The sequence below is a fragment of the Typopeltis vanoorti genome, chromosome 23, assembly GCF_054136105.1.
Source record: "Typopeltis vanoorti isolate ZY-2024b chromosome 23, IOZ_Tvanoo_1.0, whole genome shotgun sequence".
Lineage (NCBI taxonomy): Eukaryota > Metazoa > Arthropoda > Arachnida > Uropygi > Thelyphonidae > Typopeltis > Typopeltis vanoorti.
Genome location: NC_143571.1, coordinates 74,261,041 through 74,277,328, shown reverse-complemented (window position 1 = coordinate 74,277,328; position 16,288 = coordinate 74,261,041). Strand labels below are relative to the sequence as shown.

The 16,288-nt window shown below is 36.8% G+C and overlaps 1 long non-coding RNA gene across 1 annotated transcript in view; it reads right to left on the bottom strand.

Moving 5' to 3' along the window:
- LOC150093982 (uncharacterized) overlaps nt 1-14,520 on the bottom strand; it is a 109,450-nt gene extending 94,930 nt beyond the window's left edge. The window contains exon 1 of the long non-coding RNA XR_016550324.1: nt 14,398-14,520. This is a non-coding gene — a long non-coding RNA (uncharacterized LOC150093982). The remainder of the gene's footprint in view (nt 1-14,397) is intronic.
- Nucleotides 14,521-16,288: the final 1,768 nt, after the last annotated feature.

The following is a 16,288-nucleotide window of genomic DNA, read 5'->3' as shown; positions in this document are numbered from 1 at the left end:
TCTTCGAAATTTCTGTCTGCCATCGACGCCCTACAGGTTAAATTTTTTCTCGTCAGAAAAAACTTACTCTTTTCCACTGATCAGGGGTCCATTTGACATACTCTTTGCACCAATTTAACCGAGCCAATCTCATTTTTTTGGTTAACAAGGGCTTCTTTTTGGGACGCCTGGCTATCAATCCCTGTCGAATGAGTCTTCTCCTGACAGTTAACAGAGCTTGCCACAACTCCTTTTTGTTCTTCCCGTTCCCGTTTCAGTTCTCCGGACAATGTACGGCGATTTATGAAGCAGAGCCGCTTTAGAACTCGATCTTGACATGGTGTTGATAGTGGCTTTCTTCCTGTCCCTTCTTCCTTTCAACTGACCCGGTTTCCTACACTTTTGACAACAGTCGCACCACAGTAGATTGACTACAAGACACCCTTTCAGCTATTTCACCCGATGAATACCTTCTCCATTCAAAGCTTGAATCACACTTTTTCTGAGGTGTTAACTGCACGTAATTAGCCATAGCGATCTCAGCACAAAAATGCCAAAACTAGCTCTTAATGTTTGTTTGTAGCATAGAAAATTCTGACGCAATAGCAGCAACTATTACATTATATGGAAACGCGTGGGAATGATAGATGATGCAATACAACAAAATATCTAATGATAAACCATTAGATGGTAAGGTGATGAGGTTTCTATGAACACGAGTGTATTGCAATAACTAACTTCATTCTGGATTGATGTAATTCAATAAAACAGGGATTTATATCCATAAAAAAAATGTCCATTCAATTCGATTTTAGTTCAACTAGACAAGTTTTATTGGCAAAACGAAATGATAGTAAGAATTCAGCTCTGGTTGGACGGAACTTAAATTTGGTATTTAGGATATTTATTAAAATTTGTTTTTAATTTCAATTGGACAAATTTTTAGTAGCAAATAAAAGCAAAACAAAATTATATATCTGACATACATTGCCAAAAATGCCTCGATTTAGTTGTTGTGACAATGAATGATGCTTAATATTAATATAAGCATGATATTATTAAACATGATTGTCTCTGATCATTTCCACACTTTGTAGCGCATAAATATTTTGCAGTGTAGCCAATTGCATACCGAATAATCAACAGTAGTAATGCAGAATTTTGAGTTATCTGAAACGTAACAGACAACTCAAAGTATATACTTTAGTGTTTGGAATGTTGGAGAGTCATCTAAAAGGTATCCTTGCAAATAAATGAATCAAGACACTCTTGATAAACTAATATTAAGTGATTTAAATAATAAGTTGCTTCTTTCACAGTATTATCCAAGACGTATGGAAACGACCTCTTAAAGTCTTGCTTCGTAGTATATATAGCCTTAAATTAAGTACTACAGCCAATTAATAATTGGTTTGGTAAAGTAACAATGGGCTTGTAACTTGATGACACAGCGAGAACATCACAACATCAAGTATGTTACGTGCCTGGGTTTGGTAGCGCTTTAAAAATAGTAGGTATAATCGGTCGATATTTTGGTTCTTTACAAAGACCGCTGCAAATTCAAAACATTCAACCGGAGAATCGATACAGGCGTGTGTTTGAATTAATTTTAAGTGTAACAAAAGAAACTTCATTAATATGCTCCGAATACAATTTACTTTGATATTTTGCTTAAAACAACAAATGATTTAATTTTCTAACACAGTAACGCACAATCTCTCTCTCTCTCTCTCTCTCTCATATATGGCTGGGAAGTGGAGAGGAGAAGGGATAAACTCTTTTACGTTATAGGTCAGATGAGAGACATGTGGAGATCAAGGGTCGTAAAATTATTTAAACAGAAGGAAGTACGGAGGCAAAGACAACTAGCCACGTGCCGAGAAGAGGAGTACACCATATATACAAAAAAAAAAAAAAAAAAAAAAAAAACCTCTCTCTCTCTCTTCCATCCAAGGATAGATACGTTGATTCCTCTAAATGAGGATTTACTGGCATTTTTAATGCATATTTGCCATTCTGCAAATATGCATATTCATGGAGCAGGTTTATCTGTTTTATGGGATGAAAAAATTTGAGTTTCTGAGAAAAGGAGGGGAGAGAGAGAGAGAGAGAGAGAGAGAGAAAAAACACTGCCGCTTCTGTAAGAGGCCAACTAACTCACTTGAAAAATCCTTATCATTTGAGCCTAGACAGGTTTCGAATCTAGGATTTTCCATCAAAATACATTTTCGTCATCGATTAACCCACCAAGGCTTCCCCCCCACACACACACACAACTAATCAGTCATGTAAACAAAAATGTTTGTCTAATGAAAAAGAAAAGAAACGCTCGCATGAACATATGTAACTTAAATATTTCATCATCATCAGCAGTAGCCATTTGTCCTCTATTCACTCCTATCTTGAGCCTTTCTGTGCCACTGAGTTCTTGCCATCTCTTTAATCTCATCCTCCTACTGTCTCTTTAGTCTTCCTATAGCTCTCTTTCAATCTATGGGATACCATTCTGATATCAATTTTGTCCATTTTTGAGTGTTACTTCTTGCAATACGACCCGCCCATTGCAATTTGGATATTTTAATGACTTATGTCTCTCACCCCAAGTATTGCGCTTTCTGTCTAGAATGGTAATCCCGAGTAATGATCATTCCATTTTCCTCTGGGTAATCCTCAACTTGTTGGTCAATTTTTTAGTCAAAGTCCATGTTTCACTTCCATATGTCATGACCGGCAGTATACAACTGTCGAATATTTTTCTTTTAAGGTAGACAGGGATGTTTCCTTTGAGTGCTTCACGGTATTTTCCAAAGGCCATCTAACCACGTTGAATTCTATGTATAATTTCTTCTTCACAGTCACCCTCTACTGTGATCTTTGGTCCTAGGCAAGCATAAAGAGGTTACTATACCAATTTCCTAGAGTTACATTTTTGTACTGGCTTTTTTGATATTTAGATTGTAAATATATAAATACAGGTATTTACAAAATATTTACAGAATTTTTATTATGCATATTTAGTAAACATATTTGCTCGAGTAAATTGATAAGAATATAATTTTTTTTAAATATACACGTTTCTCAAACTTTTCTTTTTCACGATGTTCAAATCAACAACCAATGTGAACGGGCGGGGGGGGGGGGGGGGGGGAATGCTATACAACGATCTCTTGTCAAGTCAATGCACTGGAAAATGAATATGTCTGTTCTTTCACACCGTAACTGCCCATGCGCTTTCGTTACAACTTCCTTCCGAGTATCTAAACATTGCTGCAATGTGCTAGTAGACGTTTGTTTTGCTTAAGTGATCTGCTGCTCCCTAAGTTTACTAAAGAGATCCTTCGTCGTTACCGTATACCAGAGGATAAAGAAGCGGGCGAGAATGAAAGTCGCGCTAGGGTACGAGATACCATGTCACTAAAATATGCGTACAAGCCTGAGGAAAAAAAAAAAAAAAAAAAAATTGTTTCGGCAAATAACATTGCCTTTGATTTTTAAAATTTCTTTCCAATTGGGGAATATAAGGGTTATTTAGGGGCACGGAGTATTCCAGTTTTCAATATTCAGAGCAGATAAAAGTGACTGGAACTTTGCATCCGTCACTAGCCCTACTAGCAATGGCAAACCCACTCTTTCCCCTTAAAATATCAGCAATTTAGGACATCTGGAAAATGTAGTTTTGTGAGGATTTGAGGCGTGGGGGGGGGGGGGTGTTTCCAAATAGTCATATAATTGGGAAAAAGAGGCATTTAGATAAATGCTTTTTTTTTTTTTTTTTTTTTAAGAAACATGGAAGAATTGACGCTTTCTGAAAACCCGGGAAATATAAAAGTGTCTTGAAGGTTCCAGTTAAGCTACACAAACTAGCCAGAGTACACAACATGCCTCCTTCAGTAATCATAAAAAAATCGAAAAAAAAAAGGTTATATCAGCACAATGTCGATTTCAAACTTATATGGCAGTTTTACATAAAACTAGAATACTGTGTTACACGTTTATTTTATTACAAAGAGCAAGTGTTAATTTGGTTTAAGTTGATATTAGATCATTTTTATAAAATGATCTAATATCAACTTAAAGCTTTAGTTAGAAGTTTAATTATTTTACGAAATGAACACTAATAAAGCTTTTATACTTGCTATGCAGCACATTCTTATTTTTAACTGTTAGCACATGCGCTTTCACAGCCAGCCCAATTAACACGCAGCAGATTTCTGCTATGTATTAATGTTCTGGCTGTTTTTGCATATCTGCAGCTACAATAATAAATGATAACCAATGTTTTTATGATTGACGTTTCCTAAACTTAGGCCATATTTAAGATCAGAGTACATCTTCAACCCTGGCTCAATCCTCACTCACTTTCTTTTTCAGCTAGAATCCAGGATCCGTGGCTTGTCCAATAATTTCCAAGCCTCGTAGTTCATCCTGTATGAGTTCTTGTGATTCAATTGCTAACCAGTTGGTGTCAGGGAATCAAATATTGCAATTAACTCTCCTGATATTTAACATTGAAGAGAATCTCCACTCGCAATGCTCTTGGTACTCGAGTATTTGTCTCATTTATATTTTAGTCATTTTACCACTATTTATTAAAGACTAAAAACAGTAGTAAAGAAACACACTTCATCACTTTTTTTTTTTGCACGGGTCCAAACATTAAGATAGTCATAGTAGTGTAGCACAAATATGTGTATTTACCTTAAACAATAAAATATTAAGCATATACTATTTTAATTTTATTAATTCTAACAAGTTTATTTTAATTCGTTAGTTATAATTATATTGTAAATAAATATATATAACAGATATTTAATAATATTCATAACTGATAATTAAAGTTGTTGATAAATTAGCAAACTATTATTCAGATTCCTTCGCCTTGACTTACTTTGAAGCGTTTATCTCTCCAAGGCAAACGCTCCCAAGTTGAAAAACAGTGATTCAAACAATAGGTACATACATACAATGACTTTTAGAACTGTGAAAGGAAATTGAGAAAAATTCTGCAAATTAACATATTGCAAGCCAGAAACAACTGACTTAAAGAAAAATTGTGAGAATCAAATAGGAGACTTCTTGAAATTTATTTAGCTGGTACATTAAAGTTGGCTTAACACTTTTTTTCTGGCTGTTCACACAAAAATAATTTACTTCCCTTCTGACGGTTACATTTATATGCAGTGGCGGAACCAGATATTTTTACACCTAAGAAAGTGCCACGAATTGTGCGCCAACTTATATAATTGAATAAAAAACAAAATCTGTTTACTATGAGCACTTACTTTCATCCTGAGACTCAAACTACAACAAGCCGTTTTGTTTTCTTTACAAGCAGTGGTTTTTACAACTGCACCATTGAAACTGGCGAATTAATCTGTTGACTAAATTGAAATAAGACAATAAATAAAAATAAGGAAGGTGCGAATGCAGAAAGAGGTGACACTTTGTAACGGCTCGTGGCTTGAAATCGTGGGGATACTGCAACTTTCGAAAAAAATTTTAAAAATTAAACATAGTTTAATTATTTATGAAAAAATATTGTTTATTATCGATAAAATTATCGATAAAATAAAATAAAATCCATTTCTTTAATTGTAATTAAAGGAATGGATTTACAATTTTTGGACATTACAATTAAATCCTTTAATTGTAATGTCCAAATATTTAAAGAGACGGAGTAAACATGATAAGCACTACGAACGCTTTACTACTGGAGCAAACTGCATATAAACAACAGTGGAACTGCGCGACGGAGAGGGCCACATATGCTCACTATGACGTGCATATGCTTGCTCGCGTAGCAATATGGTACTGTGATAAACACAGTGCTGCTAGCGTCCTTCGCCCTCCTAAGTGCTACAAGATGGATTTTTATTATTTTTTATACAAAATAAGAGAATTGTATAGGATTTAATGATACAAGCAAATATAAATAAATTAATAAATGTATTTATATATTTATTAATTTATATCGAGAAAAATTGGAGGTGCTACAGTTTCGCAGTGGCTATGCACACGAGCGGTCGCTGCACTTTATTGTACTTTCAGGTTATATTCGCCGCATCCGGTTTCATAATGGTACCGAATGACTAGCTATCAGTTACAATGTTAACATTGGTGCTGTGTGTGTGTGGGGGGGGGGGAGTTAAGAATAAAAAAGGAACCTATTAATATGTTTCTTGAATAAGTGGAAGCTGTAGCCCTCCGGGAAAACCATCGGGAACATTTTTCCAAAGAACAGCGATAGTTGAATTGAAAGAGGGGGGTTGGTTCGGTAAGTCTAAAACTGGAATGAATAAGAAGAAAACTGTTAGCTTTTCTTCTGACGATCTTCGTCAGAAGAAAAGATGCATAGGGTGTATATATATATGCTTTAGGTTGACCATTTGTAATGTCTGGATCTCTACCCTTTTATCAACGAAGTCAAAAGATATCCGGTCTGTTTATCGGCTAACCCAGAAAAGACGACCTCCCGTAGTAGTTACACTTGTAAACAGATCCACAAGAAATAATCTTATAAAAGATCCAGTAGACAAGAGAAAGAGAGAAATCCCTAGTGATATGAACGCATTTCACATTCCAATCTTTGTCAGAGTATTTAAAACGCCATTCTAATCAGAATCTGCATGGTCAGACAATTAATGCCAAATGATATAGGTAACAGACGTCAAGCTATTGCTTTAATTTAAAAAAAAAGGGGGGGGAGTCAAAACACAGCATTCTAGCATTTCATTGAAATGCTTACAGGATCTAAATAGACTGCACGTTAAACGGAATATTAAGCATGTCAAAAAGAAAGGAACAACATTATTATTATTATGTAAGGTGCCTCCATGGAGTCAAAAGACTCTACGCGGGAGACTCAACATTGACATACTCATTGGCGCATCCAGAAAGGGTGCCAAGGGGCTCTGGCCTCCCCAAAAAAAGAAAGAAAAAAAAAGACTAGAAAATTTTCCAAAAATCTTTTCCTAATTAAAATTAATATTTTTTATTTATGTTGTGTTGTGTCTTCTATTTCTATACTACTTATGAATTAGCAGTCACATAAGGTGGGAATACCCTTTGGCTCTCGGGAATCAATGCCGTTGTGAACGCAAGGCGAACGAAGTGGTGCTCGGGCGATACTTTGTTTGCTCGAGCCGGGCCAGAAATCATGGGTATCATGTATTGGCGATCACTGCAGCAGATGCTCAGTCATAGGTTGTATGCAATGCGTAGTGTGTATCTCAAATTGTCTACTCAACTCCTCCCCCAATATTAAATCATGAGTGCTCTCCCCCCCCGATTAAATCTTGAGTACTCGGCCTCCTCCAAGATTAAATCCTGAGTGCGCCACTGGACATACTAACCGTTATTCACACAATACCTGTCATACCTCCCCTTAAACTCATTCACAGATGAAGCATTCACAACCGCCTCTGGCAACGCATTCCACCCACTGACAACCCTCCAAATAAAAACTCTAGTCCTAACACTCTTGTTAACCACACTCTTACACAATCTCTCCCTTCCTTCACTGGTCTTAAAAAGGTTATCAGTATCAATCCTATAAAACCCTTTTAATATATGCCTCTATCATATCTCCTCTCATTCTCATACGTCTATCAACTAGTTTTTGAAGCCCACAGACCTTCAATCTATCATCGTAGGAGACATCCCACAGGCCTGCAACAATTTTCGCAACAATTTTTAAAGTGAATCCTCTCCACCATTTCCACATCACCAAGAAATCCAGGTGACCAGATCTGTGCACAATAGTCCAAATAAGGTCGTATTAATGCTTTATAAAGTGGGACAATCACTTCCTTATCCCTGCTTGTTATAACCATGTAATCTGATGTGAAGTTTTGGAAACCTTTGCAATATGCCTCGAAACTTAAGTTCTCTGTCCACAATAACTCCCAAGTCCCTAACCTCATCAACCTCCTGCAGTTCAGTTCCATTAATATAGTAAACAGCATGTGATCTCATCCTTCCGAAGTGCATCACCTTATACTTGGACACATTAAACTGGCAGACATTTAGTTTAGCGCAAACCACCAGCCAATTTAAGTCATCCTGTAAGATATCCACATCATCTGAATTAACTATCGCTCTTCCCAGTTTTGCATCATCAGCAAACAAGTGGATATCTCCTTTCAAACTATTCCCCAATATCACTGATGTACAAATTAAATAACAGAGGACCAAGCACTGAGCCCTGAGGCACACCACTAGTCAACTGCCTTCTACTGGACTACGCTCCACCATAAACCACTCTCTGATATCTATCCATTAGCCACCTTCTAATCCAAATCACTAGTCTCGGATCCATACTCATTTGCTCCAATTTATGCAACAGAGTTCCATGTGGAATCTTGTCAAATACCTTTACAAAGTCCAAGAAGATCACTGAAAAAGGATTTCCTTTATCCAACTCCATTGTTACTTCATTATAGAAAGCGAGCATATTGCTAAGGCAAGATCTACTTTTCACAAAACCATGTTGCCCCTTATAAAGTATCATACTGCTGTTGCTGTACACCCAGTCCTGAATTCTAATTTTTATCAATTTCTCCAGAACCTTAACCACTACTCCCGATATACTGATTGGTCTATAATTTGCTACCTCAGTCCTGCACCCCCCTTATGTAGTGGAATAATTTTCCCCTCTTTCCACTCAATTGGGACTTTACCAGAACTGAGGCTTAAATTAAACAGCCAAGTTAGATTGCGGTGCTAATTCTCATCTAAATTTTTACTTTTTACAAGTAAAAAGCCAATTTTTTACCAGAATTGAGGCTTAAATTAAACAGCCAAGTTAGAGGAAGTGCTAATTTTCTTGCGCTTTCCCTTAAAACATGGGCCGCTATGCCATCTAACCCAATGGCAGTGTTAGCATTAAGGTTCTGTAATATACTAAGCACCTCAAATTCTTCTATCATTAGACTCTCATCAATCAATGACACGTCCGGCACTGCAGTATCACAATCCAGATGGTACACTGTTGAAAAATGATCACTAAGCAACTCAACTATTTGATTAGTTTCTGTAATTTCCTTACCCTCAACATTTTTTAAAGTCATCCTTCCAAAATTATTCCTCCTTTTACTTGCCACATAGCGAAAGAACTCCTTAGGATTTGTTTTGGACTCATCAGCTAGCTTCCTCTCATAATTAGCTTTGGCCTTCCTTACTATGCGGGTTACTCTTCTTGCCTGTATCTTATACTGCTCATGGGAATACTCATTACCTTTTTCTTTATACTTATACCACAACTTTCTCTTTATCTGCAACTCTCGCTTAATAATATTATTCATCAATCTTACTCCTACCTGATTCCTCCTCCTGACTCTGGGAATACAGCTTTCATTAAATACTCCTTGATAATTTCCCATGCATCATCAACATCTCTCCCCCTTAAAATTCTCATGTCATAGCACTTTTGATAGCTGACTTCTCAGCTTGTCAGAATCACCAGCCTTGTAATTCCACATATAACCCTTCTTAACAGAATATTCAGCACATAATAAATTTCCTAAGTCAAGACCACATGATCACTTTCCCCAAGTGGAGACAGTGTATCTAAATTACTTACTGATATGGTTCTCCGATGCTATGACCAGATATAACACTCAAATCTCTTGTACCTTCCATTACATGCTGTTAACTATCTCAGGTAGTTATCTCTTAACAATTGTATAAACTCCAATTCCTTTGTTCCTTGAGACCATTCCTTCTCCCAATCTATGTCCCCATAGTTAAAATCGCCCATAATAATTACACGTTCTCCACTCATCTTACTAATTTGCCAATGCATACATCTACATTCTCCCTTATACCACTTGGATTATAGCAGCAACCAATTACATATTTCATCCTGTTGATTTTTATCTCACACCAAACAGCCTCAAATGAACTACTCTCTACATGCCTGTCATCTTCAGGCACTTTTATCATTTTTGGCTTTAACACTTCGTCTATCATTAGTAACATTAATCATCAAAAAGACTCAATCACATCGAGAACCCAACAGCTGTCATGGATTCGATAACAGCATAGAGGTAGCAGACCGACCGAAGAATGGACTCTCTATCCTTCATATTAATATTAGAAACATATAGAAACAAGGGCGTTCCTACACCTATGTTTCGGAATTATTGCCACTGAATTCTGTCGCTTGCAAAGGGCGCCAGTGGCAGAATATTTTACCAATTTTCGAAATTGTCACTTTTATGAATCACTTAGCTACGGAGGGCGCTTAAGGCCTAGCTACACCGCTGTTCAAAATACATACAGGCTTATCCTATACGCTATTGTATTCGCTAAAAGATGATGATGATGTAAGATGTATTAGTCTTAGCTGAAATACCCACAACAAATGATGAAGCAGCTAAACATCAAACTCTAGACTGAACAACACAACACTGGACGAATAAAACGAAGGAGTGAATAATAATATTCACTAAACAAATTAGTGGTATAAGAAATAAACTATAAATTCAGAACATGCAGAAAACATTTGCACTGAAATGAATAATAATCAAAACAAGAAAACTATCTGATATTAAATTCTGTCTACAGTTTAAATATCTTAAAATTTCTGGACGAATTAAATACGTGGCTTTCAACTTCATAATTATGCACAGAAAATACTTAATGGTAATAGGACATTTGTATAAATTATTATGATTACGAATAATAACACAGCATGGTACTTGGATTTTCTAAAAGCATATAACCTTCCACCGGCTACACGGTCATACACCAGGGGGAAAATAGTCGGAAATACAATGACTTCGTTCTCAGAAAATATAGATCACAGAAACAAATGGATAACAACAAACAGCTATATTAGAGCCAATCATAATAACATGAAAACTAGTAGACCATTACTTACCACCACTCTATAGCTGCACACTCAACTAGAACTCTTAAAACTCAGAGTGTACAAAACAGTATAAAAGCATTATAAATGAAGATTTCATCAATGAAGAAATCGGAAAAATGACTAGATGCAGTAGTAGCATCAAACTTTTGGTTCTCTGTATACTCGCACCAGATAAAATATATAACAAAGCAATAAAGAAAAATAAAAATCAACGCAAACCAGATAAAAACCATGGATAACACAAAGCATACTATGAGATACACAAAAAAAGATGCCGTAGTCTACGGGAATATCGCACAATAAAGCTATTTATAAGCTCTTCTAAATTTAAATTATAAGCTATGTCCGCCTCTGTCGATATAGTTGCTAGACCAACCAATCTTTCTTGGGTGACTACTATTCGCAAATAATTTTTAATCAGTTTAAGCTTGGAAAAACTTCATTCAGCACAGGAATTGTTAGCATAGCGACGGCACCTACGCAATATGGCTGAACGAGCGCCTTATTAAGCCGCGCCGTGAGGCAGGCTGCCTCTGTGCTACACCCTGTCGACAGTACTGTGTGTGTAGTACTTAGACTTTAGCGCCTTAGTGTGACAATTTCGAAAATTAGCAAACTATCTTGCACTGGCGTCCTCCTTACACTGCCACCATTGTCGACTGTCCCAATCCAAACGCGTTCCTATGCCTCTAATAGTACTGCAGATTAGAGATACCTGATTGATACTGTACTGGACCACTGTAAGCCATTAACTCCACAAGACAAACATTCCCGAAGTGTTCTATTCCAGCTAGACCTAATGAATTACTGCAGTTCCATCACATTTGACGGCGACACTCCCTGTCACGAATATCTCGTTCTAGCATTTCCACGGTTTCATCAGTGGAAATGCTAGTGACAATCTGTTAGTAAATGACAAGTTTCCACAACCTTTCTTGGGCACGTGACTTATGAGCATTATCCTGTTAGAGGTGGGTGAATGGTTAACGTGAATGGATGTACTTCATCGGCAAAGATGTTCAGATACCACACCATTTAGCCCTTGCTTTTAAAATCAAGAGAGTGACAAGAAGACATGCCCGTCATCCCACCTTGCATTGTCTGATCAAACATAACGAGCTCCTGTGGTTCTTACCAGATCTTTGTTCTTCCAACTACTTGAAACAAAAAGAGATTCATTACTCATTGCGATCATTCAATGCCGAAGTTCCTTCACCTACTACAGTTGAAGTAATTTACTTGTTTGTACTGGGAACGAGCTGTCAATAGTTGCCTACTGTTACACACCCGTTCGGGACAGCCAGCGTACGCCGAGTTCAAATACCTTCCTTGACATTCCCGGATTGCACCATAGAATTATTTCATTAATTGCCGCTTTACGATCCTTCGTCTGCCTTTCGTATTGATCAATGTTTCCACCTACTTGACATTCACTATACTTTGTTTACCACACCATTATAGGTATGCCGAGACACTTTTTTCATTTTCAGCAAGATTAATTAACGGTTTTCGAGATGCTTCTTCTTCTGGTCCTACTATCATACTTAATTTGATATCACTCGGGTCAAAATCTCTGCCCATTAAAGACATTGGAATGTAGGTATTATCAGAGCTCTTACTCGGAGGCAATTATTTCCTCTCTGTAGTTTTGAGTTAATGGCGGATTTCATTTAGAATGCGGATGTCCATACTATTCTGACAATTTAGTTCAATACACACACACACACCTTCTAAATGGGTTGCGATTTCTGGCCACTAAATTAAAATAACATCACGGTTAATTATTTTCAAATAAATTATATAAAATAAAAATAACTAAATAAAAGCAATGATTGCTCACGCTAACAAAATATTTTAAATAATTTGTTTAAAAAAATAATGCTTAATTTATAATCATTTGAATTTTCCCCGCCTCGACTTTCCTCCGAGTGAGCTTGACCCCATGCTATCAGGGAAAATTGCGATATATTTGAGAACTTGCTTTACACCAGGCAATGTACGAGTATGTGCTGGAACTGGAATAGAAACTGTTTTGAACCTACAGTTAGTTAAAATACTCTTTTATGATAGCCTGAATTTTAAATATTTTAAAATCTACTCTAACTGAAGTTAAGAACATATTTTCATAATATTTATTCCAGTAAATCGAAAAAATGTTGAAAATATTTTGTTCCATTTATTCGCGCTTAAAGATTCAAGATAATCTTTAATACTGAACTTTTTTTTCGTTTTTAATGCAGCAATTCAATTTCTATAATTAAAGAAGAATTTAACAATTACATAATTAAATACAATTAGATTTACAGACCAAGGTTTGTTTTTGACATTGTTATTAATATACCGCTATCGAGGATAATCAACTTGTAAACAAAATTCTTATTTGTTTTTGCATTTAGTTTTTAATGTCACTTCTGAAAAATATTCAAACCGCGCAACTTTTATCACGTGATAAAAAGCAGTATTGTAAATTTTAAGAAACCAAGAACTTCTTAGGAATTCTGAAAGCATCTTCACAGAATCACGATTCCCAGAAAAGAAAAAAAAAAAAAATGCTAGTCATTCCCTGGCAAACTTGTGAATGTGACGAACAGAGCGACTTTTGGGAAAGTTAATTTAATATTGCTGATTATATCTAAAGCACATGGCTAACAATTGCTCCTTTGCACTTCTCTACTGCCTAAAAATACGGCAGTCTTCGTTCTTGAATGATTTAACCAATATCCATCCGCAATACAACTTCCAAAGGCAATTAACTGTATGCATAGAAACTGGCATTCAAGTTGCATGGATCGTGAATGCATTCTCACGGTTAGTATAATTAATGCATTAATATTTCTGATGATTTGAATGAAATACGTCGTATGTTTATGCTCAGCATTAAGTGCATATTAAATCGAATGCTTGATGGGTGACATCTTTGTTCCACCCTGCGGGAAGTGCAGTTCCTTAGTCCAATTAACAGCAACTGCCTTTTACGGTATGACCTGTCACCTTCAGCAGGCAGTCGAACGTGCCTTGCTGTCTACCGTCACTTGGTGGCAGTTCATTGAATAAACTCACGAGCGCGCTTCAGCGTTTGGGAAACGGCAGAGTACGAAGACCCGCGTGCATCCACGGGGCTTCAGGCTGCCTTGCTATCGACCCATAGAACCCCAGCAACAGCGCAGTGAACACAGGAGCACAACCGCGAGAAGTGCGTCCAGGCTTCTGACTGGCTGGCAGCCTGCCCGGACTGGAGAAGAGTAAATTATCCCAAGGTCAAGCCGGTGCAGTGCAACCTCTTGTGCTACCAGCTGCTGCAGTAAAACCAGCCCGACCTGCGATAGTCTGAGTAATCGCGTAGCACCATTGTGTTCAAGCGTGTGGGCGAACGTGCGTCTTGCAAGGGCACGTGACTGTACATTGTACTAAGCGTTAGACTTGTAACAAAAGCGTAACAGGACAGCACGTGAGACGCTAGTCACAGGGAACTGTCAAGCAGTTAAAGAATAAAATTGCTCTTAGGCTAATAAATGATAAAACAATTGCCGGCATGAACATCATACCTAATGTGAAATAACTTCCAGAGGATTCTGCATAATTAAAAACATCCTTGTTACCAGTGAGCACAAGCCAATAACGCTTGGAAACAATTTAAAACTGACAAAGTGCGCAGCACGATCTGACTTCAATATCTTACACGTCGTCTGCATTTTACGCAAACAAAAAAAATCGAACACTAAGTGTCGCTGTTTGTTACAGTGTATTTTATACGTCTGAATTTTATGCAAACGAAATATCAACGCTACGCGTCGCTGTTTGTTTCAGTGCATTTTATACAACATCTGGTTTTCATGTAAAAACCAAAGTTGAGCGTCAATAATTCTTGTTAAATTTTCAAAGTAATGCAATTTTTTCTATTTGATCCCCCCCCTTATTTCCAGAAACTTTGTCCTCATTATGTCCTCACGTGATTAATTGCCGATTGCAACTAAAAGTAAAGTTTGTGGGTGAATGCATCAATTCGAAAACATTGTGCATGAATTGAGCAAATGATCGTTCTACTGATCTTATTATCCTACTGTACGATATGCATTCATTATAAAAGTATTCTTAGTTCATTCACAAGTCTCGTCGTGTCACTTTACATCATCCTTGCTATTTTAACTTGCTTTGTTTTGGACAGAAGCGTAAACTCCATTTTAAACTATTTAAGCGACAAGTTCAAAGTGACTGGTAGCTCTACATAAATTCTTAGTAACGAACTTGCAGTTTGGGACGCATGCGCTACTGAGTGGAATGCATAATTTGTTCTTGGGTTGCATATATATTGGCAAAGAGTTTACGGAAATATAGTCAAGTTAGGCGAGACGTCCACAGCAAGTAATTCAACATTGGCGAACTACAGCAAGGCTATTCAGATGTATGGCAAACGTGGGAAGTATGGTGGGATGACACTTCTAGTGGGCGAAAGTGTGTAATAGATAAGAGCGATAATTTGTGTAATTATCAAGTTTGTGAAGGTTATGTTATAGAAATAAGATGGAATTTGTTAGAAATATCCTGATGCAGAACAAGTTTACTCTGCTTTATTTTTTACGCTATTTTAAACCCCAATTATGATTTTTTCTTTTAATAATTTTATTTTTGCTTGGGCTAGGGAACAATTCAAAATATTTAAAATTTGTAAAAATTTCATATTTTGAAATAATTTAAGAATCTGATGTGTGTGTAAGTACGTATATATTGAAGAACGTCTGTTTTCTCAACCATTGCCAGATTACTGATCCTGATTATCACGTGTAATATGGTCGCATAAAATTGCATAAATTAGTATGAAATAGTCCGAATATAGTAGCTTATAGTAAGCTACCATACTGGGACCATTAACAACTGCAAACGAATACTTGAATTTGCAACCCATTTTGTTAAGAGATGATGATACCATTTAAACGTGTTTACATCACAGTTAATAATAAATTAAATAATATATTCAAGTCGAATTAATTTATTCCAGCCCTTTATTTATTTATTTTTTTCAGAGGTCAGCTTGAAAATGGAACAGAAACAAGAGTAATTTTCTGTTGTTTTTAATCTCATGCAAAAAAAATGGACTGTTTCATTTCAAATATTTTTTTTTAAATAAAGGGCCACAAAAGTGACTTCCTGTCCATATGCCTCGGGAAGGAGTGGCCTGGGTTCGATTCCCGCCGCCGACGTGAAGAGTTTAATCTTCCTCAGTCTGCTGTCCATGCTCACGACCTGCGGTCTTGGGCGTGGACAGCAGGGTTTTTCCCCCCAGTTTATCTGGGGTTTTTCATCCCGCAAACCAGCCCGGTGAACACACGGATCTACAGCCATAAATACTTAACACCCCATGAGGGGTATCAGCTCGCCCCAATAGGGACGGGGGAGAAAAAGGGAGGAACTCCATATTATTATTATTATTATTATTCC